Raw genomic sequence first — 20,505 nt, 5'->3', positions numbered from 1 at the left:
AGACAGATGAACAGACACCCAAGAAACAGTATAAAAAGGTATTGCATAGCCATAAAAAGCAATATTTCATATATAACATTATTAAAACTAAGGAAATGTTATCTAAAAAAGTGTTATCTGCATAAAGATTCTTTGCCTATTTAAACTCAAAAAGACAAGATAGAATTTTGTTCCATGTATGGTCTACCCAGAATTTATTTATACAGTCATTTTAGAGCAATATTTTAAGATACCTGTATCATTATGCAAATACACTGTATGAACTTCAAAAAAATAACAGATAGCAAAGCTGTCAGAATTTCTCTCTTCCCCCCAGCCAACCTCAGAACACCTTCTGCATTCCCCTCTGAGTAGCTGATCAGGCTCTAATTTCCACGAGGGCAGACAATGTCTTGGGAAAGCAGGAAATCCCAGGGGAGCACATCTCAGGCTACAGACACTTCCCAAAGGTAATTCCTGAACTGATTTCTAAGTGATGGCACACATTCCTTGGCAAGGCAGTGCACAAATATTTCCTGCATGCATGAATTGCTGGGAGCCACCACCAGCCTGCTGCTGCTCACTGTGACCTATTCAGTTTGCCAACCTTTCATCCCAGACTGTGAGCACTTTAAAACAGACAGTATTTGTTGCTCTTTTCCATTCCTTAACACAATAGGGACTAATCCTTGTTCAACATTTAAAGGTGCTTCCAACAGGAATAATCTCCTCCTCAAAGCACAGTTGATTTTTACCCTAGCACTGGAGTTTTGATGTGAGTAGAAAAAAAAATTTCCATTTTCTTACCAAAGAATTGGTCTACAAAGCTGAATTACAAAGTGCATTTTGCTGTCTACATTTTTAATAGCCTTTAATAACTTACAGGGTAAAAGACCACTGAAGAAGGAAAAAAACCTTCAAATAAAAAGACCCAAGCAGCAAACCAAGCACCATGCACATGTATCTTACACAGCCTCCCCTTTCAAATCACTTAAGAAAAATGGTTTCTAGACAGATGGTGTTTTCCCTGTCTTGACTCCAGTTCAAACCTCCTTTTTGGAGAGACCAAGTTTTCCACTGAACTGCACATTATACACCAACAAAGAATAAATAGGCTAAATATAGCTTGCAGCCAAATCGCTGCAGTCTTGCAACGCAGCATATTCCAGAGTCCTGTGAGGACAGCCAGTATGCTGGCAGTGCAGCCTGCACTATGTTTAGGTCCTCCACTTTATAAATCATTACCTCCACATCACTCAGTGCCATCCCCTGCAGAGCCCTGGTGGAGCACACTGCTCTCAAAAGCAGAAGCACTGGGATATGGAGCCATCCCTCCTTGGCTGCTGCCTCTGCTGTTATGTTCTCCCAGTCAGCAGTGCCTGGAATTCGTTATCCCTGCACGGAGAGGCTGGCAGGGCTCTGCACCATCAGGGGATGCCCATCCTCTCTGGAGCACACAGCCCACTGATGGTGTGAAGAGCTGAAGGTGGGGAAGGCAGCTGCTGCTGATCTCACCTCTCAAAGCATCTCAGAGTGACAGCTGAGGCTGTCAGACACCAAGGATCAGCACTGCTGCTAAGAACTGAAGAAAAATCCCCAAACAACCACTACACGCACTCAGAAACATTGTTCAGGGAAATGCTGAGTGTCCGTGCACGTTTTGTGATGCTCCCCAAGAGGTGTGCATTTCTTTCCTCTGTCCTTAGAAACACTGCTGAATTTGTGGTTTTTCAACCTTGTCTTTTAAGTTTGTGGCAGCTTCTCCAAAGCACGGGTCACATTACACCATGCAGAGCACAGCACTTCTGCTCCACAAACAGCAGACTCATGTTTAGGGGTTTGGCTTCCTCCTGGTCCCCTCAGGGTCAGTGTTGTTTGCTGCTCATTTTTTTGGGGGCAGCAGTTTGTTACATGACCCATTGGGAGCCACCTGAGCTCAGGTGAGCTGCTGCTCGTCAACACATTTATTTATTTAGGTTTTATTTTGGCAGGCGAGCTCCCTGTCGCGGTGGCAACGCAGGAAATGCTTATTGTTTTACATGTTTACAAACAGCCCCTTCAGATCTCCCTTTCCTCTCTGTCCCCTGAGGTAATATGTATTGTAATAAATTCATAATTCGCATTAGGATGATTTAAACAGCTTTGGAGTGGCATGTTTTAGTGCCTTGATTCAATTGTGTGCCTCTCACACTGACAGCCCCGCTCGCTGCAGCTCCGGGCGGTGGGAGCTGCTCCCGCCTGAAAACGGGGACAAACAGGCAGGGAGAGTTACACCTTCCAGGAGAGCAATTTGGAACAACTCCATGTGAGCCCTTCACCAAGGAGATGGGATAAACCTGCTGTCTCACCCCAAGCACATTGGGGCTATAAAGCTTTCTGTTCGGGGCTGCTTTTGGGAAGGAGCAGCTTGTCGTCACATTTATTATAAATTCCTACCATCCAGGCTAAAAATCCTAGCAGGTTTATTACCACCAAGCTTCCTTCAATCCATACACCATCTTGCAAAATGTTTGTAAAGGAAGGAAGGCTGGGTTGCCACAAGCGAGGAGATAAAACTCTTTGTCAGAGGGAAATGCCCAGGAGTCACTCTCTTTGTTTAAGGATCTTGAGCAATGAAAATCCACTGACAAAACACCAGAACTGCTGCTGTTGTCACAACACAAGGAAATTGTCCTACAATGTGACAGCAAAAGCTGGCTTTTAAATATCATAACCACTGCCTCAAAAGGTAAGCAGCTGTATGTAACTACATAATGGATTTTGGATAACTGCTCAGTGTTTTCACCTTGCACCAACCCCAAACCACTCTCTAAGTACTAACCAGCTGTTACTCACTGCCTGCTCTCCCTACAGATGCAAGAATATGCAGATGAACAACAAAAGAATAAAAATCAATGTCACAGCTTTGCTTTGATGTTTTTAAAACTGCAAAACTCAGTACACATCCTTTCTATATTCATGTTGCAACTTTTGTAAGCCATGCTGGGGGAAGTATCAAAGCATCAGCAATTACAGTTGTGACAAGAAAACCATTATAAAAGGGTCACACTGTGATTAAAGCATATTTTGCTATTACAATCTGGATGTCTTTTTTGTTGTTGTTTTTAATTAGGTGCATTCTAGTAAAGATTAAAAAGAAAAGTTTTATTTTCTCGTCCCAGCACCCAACATAGAAGATGCCGTAAAGATTTGTTCCATATGGTTGGACTTGAAAGTCTTTTTCCACCTAAAGTATGCTATGATATCTGCTTGTAGACACTACATCAACCATGAGGATCACTGATACTTGGGGTTAGAAGTGCTTTTTTTCCTGTTATCAGCCAAAGGAATCCACTGCACTTGGGAGTTCATTGTGGAGCTGTCCCACCCTGAACCCAGCCCCAGGTGTGACTAACAGAGGCTCACAGAGCACAGCTCACCCTGGAATTACCACCCCTGGCCTTTCTATTCCCTGCACGTGTTTCAGGGGACCTATTTCCCTCCTGCATTCACTTTCTTTTTGACGCACAGGACACACCATGTCCTAGCTGCCATCTCCCAGCCAAGTGCAGATCCTGCCTAATGGTATTTGCTGTCTTTCCCATATCCCTCCTGTCCCAGAGGATTTACCATCTCTGATCAATTATCACCAGCACCTTTTTCCGCCTTTGCCTTTTCCTCAGTTTGATTCTGTTTCCAGGCTCTAATCACAGAGCCCAGTGCTATTATGTTTCACCCTGTTTTTGTTACACTTCTGCTCTACTCCAGACCAAACTGTAATTTTAAACAGCCACAAAATTCCTTACTGTGCTGCAATCAGCCAACTACACAAAGATAAAACTAATAATTTAGTAAGTCATCCTAGGGATTTTTTTCCATCTGTAGCAAAGGGCAGTAATACATGAGATCACCAATTAATCAGGCTCTAAGACATCATCTTTGCCCCTCTCCTTTCAACCACAGACACACTGTTTCCCACTGTCTTACATATTGCTTAATACACTTATTCTAAATCCAGCTTCAGAATAATTTCAGAATAATTCTAAATCCAGTCTTCAGAATAATTTCAGTTACAGAAGTCCTCTTTTCTCTGTTACAACCCTCACAGAGTTGAAGCATGTCATACTTGAAAACACCAGGATGTGACACCCTTCAATTCCATTAACGCTGAATAAAACCCAGCCTCAATTTTTTTTCCTCCTGCTGGTTCCAGAATCCAGCCTGGTAAACACAAGGGACTGCTCTGTCAGGGAAGCCATGCACAAAAGTCTTTAGAACAGTGAGAAACTTTTCATCCCTGCACCTCAGAAAATTCAAGGTAGATAGTGTATTTTAGCACAATCCTCCAGACCTCACAGCAGGCTGTCAAACCATGTTAGTACAGATCTGTCTCATAACTCATTTGGGATGCACTCCTCAAAAATTCAAACCTCAGAGCATATGTACCCATTGAGATAGGGCATAAAATATTTTTTTTTTTAAATCGACGGAAAAGTCAACAACAGTTTATAAAGAAGGATTATGGATGCAAAGAGATTTGCATCTGATATATAACCAAATCCCAGTGATCTGGATTAAAGCAGGAAAGCCTCCTTTAGATACCCAGAAAGTCAGGGGGAAAAAAAGAACAATTAAAAAATCTACAAGGGCATAATTTAGCCCCTAATGCAAAGCAGTTTCATTATTCCAAAATGAAATTCAGTGGACATAATGCCTGCCACAGTTTGAAAAAAGGTGCCTGTAAATGCCAGGAAATGAGAATTGGTTTATGCAAAGAAAATTAAGGAGATTATAAGAGGTTGGGGAAAAAGGATAGGCCACAGCCCTTTCTCCTTCTACCATCTTTCATTCCCAAAAACCCAAGCCACAGCATTGCAGAGGGTGGGGAAGAAATGGCCATAAATCATTCACACTGGAGCACTCCCCCACAAATTTCAGCTTTTCCCAGAAGCTGCATTTTAGCCAATTTCTCCACCAATAATTCAGCTCTGCTCAAAGGCACGAGGTGCCAGCAGAAGGAGGGTCAGGATCCACAACCCCCAGAGCCCCTGGCTGGCAGCAGTGCCCAACCTGAGCTGAGCTCTGCTCAGGAAACACGATGGCACTCCCCCATCAGCTCCCACAGCAAAGGGATGTTTTAATTAACACAGTGTCACGCAATGGAGGAAAAGCATATTTCGACCTGGATTAGCATATGCTTCACTTAACAATAATCACCACACTCACAAAGAGCCTGACAGCTAAAGTATACACTGAGCTGGGCCTAAACAAGTTTCTGACATCAGCAAAAAATGTATTAATTAAGAAAAATATTGTCTGCAGCTGACTTTAATGACTTTTAAAATCATGTTGCTGTTCCCACATGCTATGGAGAAGACTTCTTCTATCCAACTCTTGTGGTACAGACCAAAGCAAACCCTGAGTTTCCTTTAACAAACTGTATGCTCTGTGACAACTGGGGTTTTTTGTTTCCTAAGCAGAATAAAACTAGTTCCATCTGCACTGTAATGAAGAAAAGACTGCAGAGCTGGAATCCAAGGATGTCAATTGAGACTTTTTAAAGATACAAGGTCCTTCAAGCTGCTGCAACCTCTCCAGTGTCTGAGGAGGGGAGAGCTGTACAGGGCAGCTGAAGCAAACCTGAGCTCCAAATGCTCCCCTCTGTTTGACCCAGTACTTGGCTACCGAACAATTCATGAGCACACACTGAACTTATAGAAAGGAAATACACTTATTTTCTGCTTGGCCAAATAGTGAATTAGAAGAGTTAGAAGTTATTTGATAATGGCAGCACCCAGTGCAGCTCTTAATCACTGACAGTAAAAGGTAGCTAAGTAAGCATCTTAAACCAGGAAATTCCCAATTCCTTGCAAAAGAGGGAAAAAGAAAAAAAGAATCAATCACAAGCTGTCATGATATCCCATTGTTCAGCACTGTTAGCATTAGGAAACAGTCACAGGGGATTAAGGCAGCAGAGAACATGTAGTAGTTCCTGACTGGTAAGCAAATGCAGGCTGCCTGGTAACACATGGCACAGGGCTGTGATTAATCATTACGATGCGACAGAAGGCGAACCACTGCGAGATAATGTCAGCAGCTGAACTGTGCCCTGCCTCTAATGACAAGTTGCTTATCCCAACATGCTCCACATTTGTATGACTAAGAAAGCATCCCCAGCTTGCTCAGTGCCTTCTGACCCCCGGCCAGAGACTGGAGGATGCAGCCAGGGTGAGGGGGCAGGTAAAAGACTCAGGGCTCGGTCCTTGCAGGTCTAAAAGCATCTTTGACGGGACCTGCTGGGGAGTGTTTCTCCAGGAAACCACTGGAAACCTTTCACACCCATGTCACACCACTAAAGGGGCTTCTCTGGATTTACAGCAACAGTATTTTTCCAGTTAGACTGCAATCGGTGGCAGCCTGTGGTGAAAGCAAAGGTGATACTTTTTATTTCTACTTTATATCAAGAAGGAACCTAAGCTTCAGAACTTCCAGCAACCAAGATCCACAAAATACCTTGCAAAACAACTTTCCCTGAAACTCACTGAAAATAAAATTCAAGTGACCTCTGAAAACTGTGCAGGTTGTTTGATCTATTCCCAGAATTTATTGGTTTTTGTTGTTTTGCTTGGGTCTTTAGCAAATGGAACAAGAAAAATTCAAAAGCTCTGCACCATCAGCAAGGGAAGGAAGGAAAACCTACTGCATCCTTCATTCTGCCCACTGCCATGGGCCATTAATGAAGTTCTACTCTGCATTAACCAGCATTTCAAGGGAACAATTATTTATTAAGGGTATGGACAATAGCATTGATTGTTACAAGTTTGATTGATTAAACAGACAAATTGGCACAGTTTCTCCCTCCCTGCCTGCCATATGTTTCTTCTTAAACATCTGGCAAAGTCTTTGTTTTTCCTTGAGTAACCTAACAGGTGTTGTACCAAATCCTTAATGCTTCAGTTTTCCCATTGGAAGCAGATGGGTGGAGGAGACACAAGAATACTGCATTTCCAATATCTCTCCTTCCTTCTTCTCTGTGGTGGCCTCACTAATAGCCTGAGTTTAAAAATAGCAGAGAGAATTTCAGATTCATCATTAAAGTGATCTTTTGATGTGGAGAAGACTTTATATCGAGACAAGCAAGTCAGACCTCGCTCCATTGATGCACTTTCCCCGTTCCTTTTCCCAGCACAAAGGACACAAAAACAAAGGCTGCTCTATCAGCCCTTCCTACTGGTGTCATTAAAAATGGGTAACATTCTCCTCCCATCTGAAGGGGGTTATTTGTACCTTGTTCCTGGGTCTCTACAAGCCACAGTCACCGAGTGCCACAGCCAAGCTCTCACTTCAAGTCCTATGTTGGGCACTGCACCAAATTTGTAATTCAAGCTGAAAGCAGAGAAACACAGGTGCCTAACACTGAGAGGGCACTCTTTATTTTGAAAAAATGCAGCACCACTTTAGCTAATTAGGTCTTATCTGTTTAAAGCTACAGGATAGTTTGATAACAATTAGGAAGGACTCCCAACAGGCTGCTGGGATCAAAGGCCCTTTCTGCTACGACGTTTAACAAGGAAATTAACACTTTTGCCAAGTAATTTGCACATGCTGCCAAAGTTGTTTTAACTTGCTGTAATATTTTAGCTTTAAATATGTACCTGCAGAGATGCTGCTTTAATTCAAGTGTTCTGTGTGCCAGCTAAAGGCTCCCTACCACATCACCAGCTCCCATTTACTGCTGGAGGGGAGCTTTCACCAACAGGATAACTGAAGTGCTTGTGTCTAGTCACTTCAAGAGATAGAAAAAAGAAAACTAAGAAAAAGGAGTTTGGAGGCAAAAATTCCCTCACCATTTTCTTATTCATGAAAATGAACTATTTCCAAAAGACTACCTGTCTCAAGCCTTAATGTCACAAGAACTAATGGGAACTGTGATGCCAAGATGCCATGCAGGCTTGGAAAATTCCAACTGGACTCTTCTGATGGGTTTTTAATATTTGAGACTGGGGAGCAATCACGGCTCCAGAGAGCTGTAATGATGAATGGCTGAGGGACAGTGAATATTATGAGGGAAAAAACCAAATTGAACAGCTGCATTTCATAAAGAAACAATAAAACCATGCATAGCAGTTTTTCTTTTTTAATTCAGTGCAATGTTTAAAGAGACATTCTGATACCCAGTAAATTATGCTCACATATCCTCTGCTGATTACTCTTTAATAAGATCAAGCTTCTAGCAGAGCAGGGTACTTGTCTCCTGGTTCCCAGGGATGCAGGGCTGAGCAGCAGCACTCCCAGCTGGGTCCTGGTGTTCCTTTATTGGAGTGCATCATGCTGCACCCTGACAGAGCCACCCTGCTGTACCCTGAACCACGGGCATGCCACAGCCAGTGCCCTTTGTGCTGCTAAACAAACTGCAGGATCCATCCTTGAAGGAAGCCTTTCCCCAGCTGCTGCTGTGCAGAGATGATTCATTTATTCAGCATTACTCAGCTCAGGTTAACAGCCAAGAAGCCAGAGTTTATTGAGTGCACCAACTCAAAGCCAAAATTACATTTATTTCTTATAGTAAATCAAGAGCAGACCAAACTAAGAGAGACAACAGTGGCTAAAGGCAAGCAGTGAAATTTGGAGGACAGGGGACAGCCTGACACTGCTTTACTTCCATTTCCTTCCATAAGGAGGGCAGGGATAGCTTTCCTTGGGTGATGATGGCCAAGGGTGAACACAACAATGGCCTCCAGCCTCCACCACCACCTCACCTATGGCTACAGCATCACCCACCCAGCTTCTGACCAGGCAGTGTAGACACTAAGGTTTCAGCTACCCATTGATCCTAATTAGACACTGGTCCTATTTCATTGAAGCATTCCATCAGTGACCCTGTGGCACCAACAGCCCTGAGCTGGCAGCTCAGGAGAGCAGGAGTGCAACTTCTGCAGCACATCAATTTAAAAAGAGAAGATGAAGTGCCATCCTTGGATCTGGAGGCAAAGGGAAAACTGTTTTTAAATCTGGAACCACTAAATACAGACTCTCACCATGCAAACGTACCACTTTGATGAACTAGACACTGGCAAAAAAAGCACTTTATTTTTACTAGCACTTCTTTTGTTCTCTTTAGTAACCCAGCCACATCAGTCAGTGACCCAGCGCAGCACTGAGCAGAAGTACCCAGGTCACAGCAAGACGCCAGTGAGTCAGTGAGACACTCCCTGTGTCAGAGCTGCTGCTGGAGCTGCAGAGGTACAACCAGCACAGAACCACATCCTGCCCTGCAGCAAACCCCACCACACTGCCACAGCCCTACTGCCAGAAGCCAGCTCAAAAAGCCACCTCCAACCCTTCAAAGAAAGCTTCAAGTTCTCTGCTGCTTTTAACTGGAGCTCATAAAGTGCACCAGGTTCTCAAGTTTTTAATCACATAAACTTTGTGAATTTATTAGCACGACAGCAGACAGCATCAGACAGCACGAGAAAAGGAATTAAGAGTATTTGCAATCCTTTTGCTACTTCTGTTCAAATGTTGATCGTTACATGCCAAGAGACTCACAGGGCTCTGCTTTACCATGCTCCAGGAGCCACTGTGCCCTCAAATCAAAGGCTAAAGGCTTAAATAAAATCAGAGTACTAGGTGCTACAAAAAGGCCGGGGAACAAAAAATAGCTTCTGACAAGTTCTAAGCAGACATGGCCAGCAAAGAATAAGGAGACATCAGTAGCTGTCACGTATTTCTCATTCAACCTCAGGCAAATTGTTTACTTTTTGCCTCAATTTCCTATCTCTAAAATCTAACTGATAATACTGACTGCAGTCAGAGCTCCCAGGGTCCAAGCCTTAGCCAATACACTCCATTCCTAAAAAAACAACATCTCAGTCAAGTAGCTAGTCATATTTTTGGATACAAAAGTATCTGCTGATTAGTCAGGGTAACTCTTGAACTGTAAACCAGTGTTTTATTAGAAGAATTTTCTCCCTGAAGTTAATTATTAAACTGGACACAGTTTAACTATCTGAAAGTAATATCTTATTTCAGAAGCAATATTTAATATTGCATATGAAGTGCAGGTACTTTCCCTAATCTTTAACTACAGCAGCATCTCTTACAAAACCAGAGCACATCAATCTGCTGTTATGCTGGAAAATTTGGCTCAGTACACACATCAGGAGACAGAGACTCACATCACCAGAAACCTCACTCTTCAGATGGCTTGTTGGATTTCTGAGACTGAAGAGCTTTTTCTGGCTCATACATGTAGTAAGTGAAGCATAGCCAGGAAATTACTCACTTTTGAGGACAGGTCTTTTTTAACCCAAGCCAGAGAAGGTCTGGAGCTTTATTTCAGATGACAAGTAATTAAAACCCAAACCAACCCTTCCCCAACAGTTGCAAGAAGCCAACCCCAGAGCACAGTAACTGGAGCCAGTTTTGCAAGATACTTTCTGAAAGGTGGAAATTTGGCTATGTTCCCAATCTGAATTTTCCCCCAGGTGCTCCCATGAAAACTGCAGGCACAGTGAGACAGGTGCCCCCATCTTTGCAGAAAAGGGTTGTCTCCAACCCCTTGTACAGAGAGATTTAATTTAGTAAATTCACTCTACTTCACTTTTCTCTCACTTCACTCATACAGTTCCCAACAGTTTCCGTGTTACAGAAAACATCTCCTGTAGCCCTTCAAAATTAAGGATGTTGTGCAGGTGTTAATTACTGGCATGGATGGCCAACACAGGCCCAGGTAACACCACCACAGGGCAGACACACACAGGTCACTGCTGCAGTGGTCACAGGCTCTCCAGAGCAAAAATTAGAGTCAGTCAGAATAGGGCAAAGGTTTTCCAAAGTCAGTTTGATTGACTTTCTCTTTAAAACCCCTGGCTTAATCCCAATGTTGAAAATAGCTTGGATTAACACAGCAGAACTGTTCAACTGGGTAGTGATGGTACCAAAAACATCACCAGAAACATGAGCTGAGAGTAAGAAGATAAACTTCTGGGAAATAAATCAAATTTATTTCCTCAGAAGGCTCATTTCCTTTTCTAACAAAAATAATTCACAGGGTAAAGAACACTGAGGTGCAGCCAAGTCTCACTCACTTCCCAAACTACTGGTGGAGACTGAGGACTCAGATTCAGCAGCAGGAACTAGCAGCACAAGATTCTGACCCTCACCTTCCACTGACTGGGAAAGGGGGAAGCCACACAGAAAACAGACTTCAAGAACAAAAAGGCAAGGGGGGGATCCTTCCCCCACTACTGAGCACCTCTTCATTCCTGGCTAACCAGAGCCAAAGGCTCAAATCCTTCACTATCACACCATTGGAGAGAAGTGCCCCGTCACCGCTCCAAGAAATAAAAGGAAGTTTTGTGGTGGCAATGCAGTAAAGTGAAAAGCTGTTGTTGTGAGCCCTGGTGGACCCCTCAGCCTTCCCATTTGTGCCAGAAAAAGTAAGAGTTTAGACAAGCAGGCTTGGCGTGGTCATTAATCACGATCAGCAGCAGAGCAGGTTCCACACCAGGGGGACGAGCAGTGAGGCAGAAGGGGAATTTCACTTGGAAAGAAAGGGACTGCCCAGACCACAAAAGGCAAGCAAAGAGGTACAAGGCAACAGGAGTAATTGAAATACAAGTGTCAAGTGAAAAAGAAAGCTTGAAACATGAAGCCCAACAGAAAGTATAAAAGCACATTTTGAGCAGACCCAGAATTGTGCTTAAGGACTGCACACCTTATTTTCTGCTCGATACAGAAACACACAATGCATCCCCATGTTTGACCTGTACAGTATTACTTTAAAACTGCTCCCACCACTTAATTCTACAGCCAAAATCTCACCGGCCAGTTCTAATCCTTTTAAATGGTGGGGGATTTCTGCTGATCTTCTATATCTAGGAATCAAACCAGCAATGCAGAAACAGGAGGGGGAAAAAATGAGTTCGGTTTGATTTATCACTGGGATATTTTGTATTGAGCAATGAAGTAAATGTGACATAGCTTTAAAATAAAATCCATAATGCTCTTCATTGCAAGCAACTTGGGAAGCCTCCTCTAAGCATTAATAGGAGCAAAAAGATCTTATTTTACAAACCTTTCCCTTTATGTTTTCCCAGCTCGGGCTTACGTGAGCTTAGGAAATCCCTGCTAGAGACTTGGATAAAAGGTCTCATTTTCACACCACTTTCCACTTAGAAATGGTGCTAGAACATAAACCCATTCTGCTTCTACTGACAGCTCTGAACACCTCAGAAAGGGGAGCTCTGATATAAAGAGCACAATGCTGCCTGCCCAGGACTGAGGCAGGCTGCAAAGGGAGGTTCCAGCACTGACAGTGGGAGCTTCATTGTGGCTATTTTAGCTCCAGATGCTGTAGAAACAACCCCTAGGCTTCCTCCTTAAAACACTTTCAGATCTGTCAGTAACTTCTAGAGTGACTGGGGGTTTTTTTGCACGGATCTCCTGTGCACTGAAATGTCAAAATTGAAAATAATTGAGACCACATGAAATAAGTAGGATTTAATAACAACTGTCAAGAGGACAAAATTAATAGTCTTCCATTTCCACATTTCTATAACGAAAACTTTAATTTCTGGAAGAGCAGAGCCTCCCTGGTGTATCTGATCCGCTTCATTAGTTGCCAGTTTGGAATCGATGCGATCAGCCCATGGCAGGTTCTGTTATTTAAAGATGTGAATCAACACAGCAGCCGATGGTCCTCCTGAAGAACTCCAAGATCCCAGGCACAGGAAAACACACACAAAACTGCAGCTTGACACACTTGTCTCGTGGGACCTTTGGGTTCTGCTGGTGACGCAAGCCTGGCTGCAGCTGGACTTTGCCCACTGGCAGTTCAAAAGCCAACTGCCAAGTCACCCCTGAGCTTTACTGACACTGCAGACTGGACTCCAGCCTGGTTCAGAAACACTGCTCAGCAAGTTTGGGGATACGCATTAAAGTAATTACACAACCCCATAGACTCAATCTGAAATTCAGCTCCACAGTCCAAACAAGTTTGGTTTTTTTTTTTTCAAATTATATCGTTCCAAGACTATGAGGACTTTGATGCAATTCAGCTGTGGGGGACAGCATGCCAGCAAAGCACATCTGTCACTAATAAAAATAACAAAATGGAGCCTGGGTAAGGCCTACCTGTACTACTGCACCAATTTCCACTCGTTCCTACCAAGTTAGACTATTAATAGCACCATCAACGCAACAATAAACTGAATACTTTTAATAGCTGTACTAGAAAGTTTACCAAACAAGCAAACTGTGCAAGGGCAGCTATTACACCAGAGCAGTAGAAAAAAAGCCTTAGAAAACACACATATTGCTGTGCTACTCACTCTCATGTGTTTTTTGCAACTAAAAGAGCTTCATTCATCACCAAAGTCATCCTCATGATGATTTGGGAAGCTCCCTCTCCCCATCTGAGGGAACAGCACAGATATGAAGAGCGCAAAAACACAGCGGACATGGGAGGGGACAGTGATGGGCTGAGTGAAGTCAAAGCTCTGAGCCATGGGGCCATCAGGGAGCTGAGGCAGCCAAAATCACACCTCTGAGATCTGGCAGAAACAGAAACACTGAGGATGTTACTCAGAAGCAGCAAACTTTCATGCGCTTCACCGCGGTTAGAGTCAAGAAGAACATGTCTAACCTTGGGAAAAAAGAGCACATTGCTCACCTGCTCTCCCCCCAACCCCAGCTGTGGGAACTGGGAGCAACACAAGGGAAACAGGGATGTTCCTTCAGAGGAGGAGGTTGGGAATGGCAAATTGCAACGTCAAGTCTTTCCCTGCACTCAGCTCACACTGCAGACTGTCACACCACCTGAATTTGAAATCAATTTCTCATTTGCAGCTCTCCTCTGACATTTCAAATTCTTATTTTTTCATCATGTGAAAAAGGCCAGTAATTGCACGAGGGAAATTCCTCAACTGTGGGCATGGCAGAGAAATCAATTAAAATGTTCTAGTTTCATTTAGGGAAAAAGGGTCATTCTGCTTTAAGCACCTTAGCACAGGAGTGGATGCAGAAACCAAAGTAAACCCAGCAGGACAGATCACTGCCATTAGGAATTGCTGACAGCGGTATGCAGCTGCTATCCAAAGCACTCCACTCGTAACAGAAATTTCTTTTCTTGTAAGAGGTTTTGTAGCACACAAATCAACAAAACATAACTTTCTGCATCCATAAGAAATTCTTTTTGCATCTCCCAGCCGAGTTCCCAAGTCCCCCCATCAGACTGATTCATATACAGTAAAGCTAAACAGACTAAGAATTATGCCTGGCAATTTCACTTCCTTCCCAGTTTCCATCCCTTATGATATTCTTACTTCGCTAGAAATACCATGTCTCTCAGGCATGCTTCTACCAACTTAGCTTCTTCCCCATAAACAGCAGGAAAAGAAGCACATTCACCCCCACCTGAAAGCAGAAATATGCTGCAAGAGCTGCTGGTAGTGGGGTTTTGTTTGGTTTATGTGCACGCATGTGTAACCAGGCCATAAACAAGAGAGGGTTCAAACCTCTGGGAAGCCTTTCACATGGCTTTAGAAAACTACACACTGAGGAACTGAAGCACAACTCCTGCACTTTGGGGTTAATCATCTTTCATTCCTTTTTGTCCATCTCCTTTGCTGTGCAGCCCCTTGGGGCACAGCTCTTGGGGCTGCTGAGTAAAACAGGACCCGGCCGAGCAGGATTTAGCACAGCACTAACCTCACTGGGATCTCCCACAGCAACTAAATACTCCAGTATTTATTTATCCACTTAAATGTACATTTTGAGCCAGCATCTGCTTTAAGAGATATACACATATGCAAGTCAGCAGCAGGAAATTGGGTCTTCTGGGAGATCATTATCTCTCGGTGCTGGCAGAGAGAGGATCCCTCTGAGAAAAACACCAGATCCTACAGCACCATGCCAAGCACTGATGATGCTGGTGAAGCACCTACAAGAGGTGCCTCACTCCACCTGCACAGCTGTGGTGAGCAGTAAGCAATGCCTGCTGCCCCCAGTCACATGTGAAGACCTCCTCCTCCTCCTCCCCACGCTGCAAACCCAGCACTCATCTGGGAGGAAACAGCTCCCTTCTCTCCCACTGCTTTGGATACAGGAACTGACTCATCCACAGGGGGTTTTGCTCCCCCCTTTTTCCTCATTCCAATGCAAATATGAAAAATAATAGTCTTCGTTTCAATATTTAATCATATGCTTCATTTAATAATGAGTCCAAGAATAATTTAATCCTGGCTATCAACATAAAAGAGACATTGTTCTTTTTGCTTGATTATGTACTAAAATAAAACCCCCTCTGCTCTCCAACTTCTCACAAGCCAGAGTTTTGCTCGTTCTAACTTACAAACACAAATTATTTTACAGATTTGATTACACACACAACACCTTGACCTGCATTTGGAAAGGGACAGGGGATGCTTCTCCTAGCAATTTCACCTGCCTAATTACAAATGCTGCCGTCTCCCCTGAATGAACCAACTCGCTTATGAAACAGAGAGGGAGCTGACATTTCATGGCACATCGCCTCGTGCCTCAGTGAAGAAAAACACATCACGTGCCACAGATTTCTGGAAGCATCACCACTCCCTTATGGTACGTGATCACTTGCCAGGAATAAATAGGACAGAGTCCAGCACTGGAATCACATAACATTTGGCTCGCACATCATTTTTCTGTTACTGCACATTATTATACCAAAGGCACTGTTCAGGTACTGGCCACTCTGGAAAAATCTCATTAGCTATGAAAAACCTGGACTTAAGTATGAGGTGATTAATAATCTGGAATGTCTTGCTTAGATACCCAGTGAAAACTTGAAAAGAGTCCAAACCTCTGAAGAGGGCAAGTGCTTTTGCATACTACCTTTATGTGATTTAAATGATCCCCCAAAACGTGCTCTTTCCAGGACAAATGGTGCCTGTTCCCTATACATTTGTTAATGCTTTAGAAATGGTCTCCAAATATTTTAAGCATCTACAAAGCACAATAATGAAAATGCTGCTGTTTTGCATTAAATATTTTAACAAAAAAATTACTTCTATCTTGGCAATATTCACACACAAACTCTCTGCTTTGTTTTTCTCTAAAGATCTTTTACTTCAGCTCCTCCATCTTCTTCCACCTAAAACATTTCTGCTCAGTATTACATGTGTGCACTCCCACTCTTAAATCCTCCTTCCTCCTGTTTCTCATCGTGCATACTTCCTTTGGAAACATTAAGTACGATTTATCACTTCTTTCTGGAAAAAGAAAGTGTTTAAAATTTGAATACAAGTCCTTCAGAGATAAAGCATCCCAGGTTAAATTTAATGATGTCCAGGGGAATACTATGCAAGTGATGAGCTGCCTGCTAATATGTCAGTGCTTTAGGGAAGAAAAATATCAATTAAATTTCATAGCATGCAACTACATACTGACCTTGAAAGCTATTTCTAACTTAGTTTAAACTTGAAAATTCAAAGTCTAAGTCAGAACTTCTGCCCTAATTGGTTTTAACACCACTGAAGAAAGGCACAGTTCTGTAGAGACTACAGAAATACTAAAGAGAATCAATCTGGAGAAAAGTAGAATTCCCCCAAATCCTATTAAGTGTTTAACCATGACAATTTGTGCGTGCATCTGGTCTCCTCCCGCCAATCTTGGGTTTTGGCCATTGCTTCAAGAGATATTGATGGTTCTTTTTTCTTTCAGCCTTCTGATAATGCTAAATTAACCCAACAGTTGTGATAGCCCAGTCTGCCAGCTCCACAGCAGCGTCCCCCCAGTGCCTGAGTGAGAATTTCTGTGACTGAGCAGTTTATTACCAAGAGAACAACAACCCAGCAGCAAGGGCCACACAGGAGAAAGAAATCTGCTATTACCAACTGCTCCACCACCCAAAGGGAACCCAAAAGGGAAATCTCTCACCTGCAACCAGACTTCATTTTAAAGCCTCTCCCACAGCAGTGCCTTTCCTAAGCAAGCTACAATTCACACTGTGCCACATATTCCACTGCAATTCTAATGGCAGGGGGTAGCTTGGGGGGTTTTCAATTATTATTTTTATCTGCACTGACCTAGCTTCTCAGTCTGAGATTTCACTATCAGGAAGAAATGACAGTAGAATATGCACCTGTCTTTCTTACTACAGAGTTCAAGCAAAAAAAAAAAAAAACCATACTCTTATTCAGAATAAATACACTTAATTTCATCAAATATGTGTAAGCTGCATTTCCAAGCCACCAAACAGAAAAAGGGAAAGGAAGTAATTGTGTATTTACCAAATATGTCTAGAAAAGCCCAGCTCCTCCCAGCTACAATCCAGCTTGCCTCCTGTAGAAGATTCCAGAGCACAGGCAGCAACAGCAGGACATAACACGTGTCGTTGTTAGAGGACAGCCAAGCAAGTTTTCTCACCTAATTCTTCTGGACTTTGTATTAGTAACACAGGATTTTGAAATTATTCCAATGTTCCTTGGAAGTTGAATTAAAATTTGTGATGCCTGAGCTGATGAAAAGGCACAATGGTGAAACAGCACAGCTCCTTCCTCCTCAGCTAACAGCACTCATTCTGGTCAGAGAGAGGTGGATCCATTTATTTACTCTGAGATTTAATGTGGTGACTCTTTTTAGGTGAGAAACTCGCTTACATCATGACTAGCAGCTGGTCAGAAGACCTGGTGTCCTAACACAGGTCAGGTGAGCAGGCAGACAGAGCCATCAGCCCTGTCAGTTAACCCCTGTAAGGGGGGGTGTTCTTCCCCTTGTAGCAAGTAGAATGTAAAATCCTGCACAATTAACAAGTAGTCCAAGTCAGCTCTGAAATCCAGAGCTCTCTGAGATCCAGCTCAACTGATTTTGAAGCTAAAAACATGAGAAAACTAAAGAGTTCTTCTGATCAGGGCCCACAGACCCATTTATGTGAGACACTGCATGCCAGCTCAGCCTGTAGTTTAACAAACCTGCAACTTCCCTAGCACCAGACTGTGGTGAATTGTGCAGCAGCCTGAGGCATCTGGGGCATCCACATCTCATCAGACCCACAGTTATATACACATAAATACACACACAGCTCTTTCCTCTGCTTTGAAACAGCCTGCAGAAGCCAAAGCATGAACTCCTCCTGCAGAACAGCCTGGGCTCTGTGTAACATATGAGGTTCCTTCACCATGAAATTTGCTCTCAGACTTCTTAAAGTCTGAGTAATTATTTGAAGAGCAAAAGACAAATCAGACAGCTCCTAGCATCGTGTAAAGGATCCCAGGAGCAACAGAGCAGCTCTTTATTCATGGAGTGTGAGCACCAGAGCTCAGCTCAGAGGGAAGCCTGTGAGCAGACAGAGCAGGAACCCATTAGACTGAAAAGAAATGCCAGAAATCCGCATCAGAGGCTCAGGCAGATCCTCCTGGAGCACCAGTCCAGTCCAGCCCCAGCTCCTGCAGCCCTCAGATGGCTGTATCTTCCTTAAGTCTCTGTGTAAGGGCATAAAATGAGATGCTGAGGTTCAGTGACACAGCCCAAAGGGAATTAAGGTCTGACACGTCCCTGCTTAGAGGGGATAGAGATAAGCCTGCAGAGAACTCTTACCTAGAGCAATGCCAACAGGAAAAACCACCACACAGCTTTTGGGCTGCAGCAGCACTTGGGAACAAGAATATTTCATGTGAGCAGCCTGGCTGCTGCAGACACACAGCAGGGCTCTCCTGCTGACTCACACTTTGCTCCCGGGATATTTCCCTGCATTATTCAGGCTGTGGCCCTGGAACAGCAGGAGCAGATTTACTGTCACACAGGTGTTCCTTCCTAAGTCCCTGGTGGCAGCAGGTGGAGTCCAGCCTTACTGACCCTCCAAGGTGAGGCTGCAGCAGCTCCCACCTGGGGCTGGTGCTGTAAAACAAGAGGGGAAAGTGGGAGATGGGCAGAGGAGGGGGATGCTAAGCACCAACAAGCCCAAGATAAGCTATTTTTGTGGCAAAAACTTTTACAATATAGCATCTGATCACCTAGAGCTTTCACTTCAGCATTGTTTCCTCTCTGGCTCAGGAAGCAATGTGGCTTTGCTACACTGCTGGGCCATTAGCCTCCATGGAGAGCTCATTCCCTCATGGCCCAAAACTGGCATCAGGTGGGAATTTCACACCCTCCCCAAGGCACCCATCAAATTGTGCATCAAAAACAAAAGCCTCCCTGCAGCAGGAATCCAGTAAATTACACCCAGTGTTTTTTCACACAGCTAGTTGTCTCTGGGATCAAACATCGGCATCTCTAAGGGGACATTTATTTGGAGACTTCTTAACCCTTTGGAAGGGCTTTGGTTCAGGATATCAGGGCTGTCCTCAGCCTCAGAAGGTTGGTGGTAACAGCCTCAGGTATTTTTTCATACCCTACACAGCCCAGGAGGGGACAGAACTGGACCCTGCTCCTGAGCAGCACTCAAGAAGCACTTTAACCTCAGCAATAAAACATTTAAAGTCTGGGTGTTTCTAAAATACACATTCAAGTTCCAACCCCCTTCCCTAATTTCCCCAATCACATTATCAGTTTTACCACAACAGGAAAAAAGCCCCACAAAAACAAAAACCCCTTTGAGCATTTCATAACTGGGTGGGGGTTTAATATCACTAAAGCCTCTCACTGGTTTTCAATACAGCTTTATTTTAAGAAAGCATCTATTATATGAAGCTTGGGCTTTGGCAGGCAGAGCAGAATCCTGGCCAGTGCAGAGAAGGAGGACAATACTCAAAGTGCACTATTATTGTGTCACTTTTTCATATTTCTTAATACCAACTTAGTGAAAAACTTTACTACTTACTGGAAGTTACTTAGCATATGACTTCTACATTATTCTGCAGCTATGATACAGCCTCTCCCTTTCTATCCTCCTACACAGACTTAGTAGAAACATTTTCTAGCAGTTCATCTGAGCCAGCTATTTAGTTTTTGCTTGGCAATATTTTCAACTAGAGGCAGGTCCAGCCTCCAGGAAAATAAGTAATGCAGCAAGAGGGTGGGACACTATCAGAGAACACATAATAAAGTAAATACTAAGTATGACCCATGAAAGGAAAACTAAGAGATATTGTTTCCATAATATTGTAAATTAAGTCACTGACACTGATGTAAGAGGTGATATTCCTTGTGTGCTGTTTTTCATTCATGGGCCATAGAGTGGAAGGTCAGAGGCAGGTCCAGAAAAAAAAGTACACTGTGAAGGGCCAACAGCAAACCCAGCCATGACCCAACATCAAAACAGCAGCCCAGAAGGAATAAGGAAAATATCCTCAACCTAGCTCATAAACCTTCCACTTAAGTCATTGAGTAGGAAAAACATCACAGCCTTTTTTCCTCTGCTGCACTCAGGGTTCAATGGACCTAAAGCAGCTCCTCCATCAAGCAGGGTCCTGCTGGTATGGATGAAGAGATATTGCTGTGCCTTTATTGATTAACTTCCACCCAGCATTTTCCAGTTGCCTGAGAATCAATTTAATATCATTGCTGAAAGCAATAAGGATAAAAAAGCTGGATGGGTACCTTTGATCTACACAGTTTTACCAGGCA

Source organism: Onychostruthus taczanowskii, unplaced genomic scaffold, assembly GCF_017590055.1.
Source record: "Onychostruthus taczanowskii isolate IOZ18803 unplaced genomic scaffold, ASM1759005v1 scaffold32, whole genome shotgun sequence".
NCBI classification, from domain to species: Eukaryota; Metazoa; Chordata; class Aves; order Passeriformes; family Passeridae; genus Onychostruthus; species Onychostruthus taczanowskii.
This window is presented reverse-complemented; position numbering follows the sequence as displayed.